General features: G+C 34.5%; 1 long non-coding RNA gene across 1 annotated transcript; it reads left to right on the top strand.

Moving 5' to 3' along the window:
* The first annotated feature begins 6 nt into the window (after nt 1–6).
* LOC121130760 (uncharacterized) lies at nt 7–1,235 on the top strand. The gene is made up of 2 exons (XR_005868812.1): nt 7–622; nt 678–1,235. It is a non-coding gene; the product is annotated as an uncharacterized lncRNA (long non-coding RNA).
* The last annotated feature ends 453 nt before the right edge of the window (nt 1,236–1,688 follow it).

Here is a 1,688-nt window from a genome sequence, read left to right as displayed (position 1 = left end):
TTGTTCACATTTATATGAGTTTTAAGACTTGTAATAGCTCTAGTGAGAACACATTTCATTCCTGAACAGCTCTTCTTGGTTTTAGTTGCAATCTTAATTAATTACAAAGTCAAATGCACTAACAACAACGATCAATTTGAATCACTTCCCACAAAGATATACACTACACCAAGGGGTCCTGTAAGCAGGACCGGGCACGCGCAAACATGAATTCAAATATGCGTGCTACATGGGGCTATTGAAAATAAAACAGAAAAATAATACAACGTGTTTGATAAGATAATCAGTAATAACTAATGACCATTAGTTATTTTGTGCACGCCATCTTTATTGTGTTTTGTAATTCCAATCATGCCCATTAAGTGTTATGATCCAATGTGTGGAACAGTTATGACGACGAACCACAGCAGTCTGATGTTACGATCCATGTGTGGCCAAACTAAGAGAGAAACCCTGGACTTGATACCGCCTGGCTGAGAGCAATTCCTAGAGAAACAGGTGTGAAGAAGATAGATTAGGCATCATCCAAAAGTACAAAGCTGTATTCCCTGCATTTCAACAACTCTGATTTCATCTGTGAGTCTAAAAGAAGTCAGCCCCTTAGCAAGGCTAGGTAAAAGAGGTAAGAAAGCTGCTCACTTTTGATGTGTATGCTAATAACTGTCCTTCTTTTACAGGCTCCTCAAGCCAGATGTAGATGGCCAAACTGTCCCAAATACCTCTCAACTCCTATAGCGGCATCAAGGCCAACTGAAGCTGTGACGATTTTCAGAAATTAAAGCTCTGCTGGATAAAGACCTGGTAAAAGATGAGTTCATTTTGACTAACTGGCAACCAGATGACCTCCAGGAACTATCTTCCAAGGGAGAGAGTAATGCTCTCTACTTTGTTGCCGGGCCTATTGTTTTTGTAGAACAAGAAGATCAGCTGTATATCATGCCAAGAGTTAATGTTAATCTGAGACACACCTCCAGACTCAATAACTTTCAATAGGCCAATCAATCACAATTCCACGTTTAATATGTATTCTCTCAATTTTATCCATCTTCGTTATTTGTCGTTTTCAAGATATTATGGACTTGATTAACGTAATCACTTAATTGGTTTTGGCGACTGCGCCACGGCTGATAATTATAATTACAAATACGTAGCACTAAATAATCCTTAATGATTATAAAATAAATCACGACTTGTTACTTTGATAGTATATATAAGAATAAATCTATATTCATTTACTCGTTTGTAATCCAAACAAGGTACTTTGTATACATAAATAATAATACAAGCAATCACACAACATGTATGAACTCTCATATAGACAGGTCTGGAGATAAGATATTTTTTTAGAAAATTAGTGTTAATTAGCCACAACCAATAATCTACTAGGTAGTAATTTCATTACTTTTAAAGTTTTGAATCGTCATTCACTAGAAGATTTCTACTATACACAAAACTCCATCAATGATCATAAGTTGCATCTTTCACACAGGCAAAATTGTTAAAATAAATAAATTAATCATTATATTCAATTTTGATTTTCTTATAAGTATATATAAATGCAAAAGAGCCTCAAATAATAGATATCATAAGCCGCAGTAAGTGTTGTGGTGGATAACTGAGGAAATTTTTTTCCAAAAAATGACAATTGTTACAAAATAAATAAATAAAATAATCATTATCTAGAAATT

Source organism: Lepeophtheirus salmonis, unplaced genomic scaffold (genome assembly GCF_016086655.4).
Source record: "Lepeophtheirus salmonis unplaced genomic scaffold, UVic_Lsal_1.4 unplaced_contig_11711_pilon, whole genome shotgun sequence".
Taxonomy (NCBI): Eukaryota; Metazoa; Arthropoda; class Copepoda; order Siphonostomatoida; family Caligidae; genus Lepeophtheirus; species Lepeophtheirus salmonis.
Note: the sequence above shows the minus strand (reverse complement) of the source record. Positions and strands in the feature narration are given on the sequence as shown.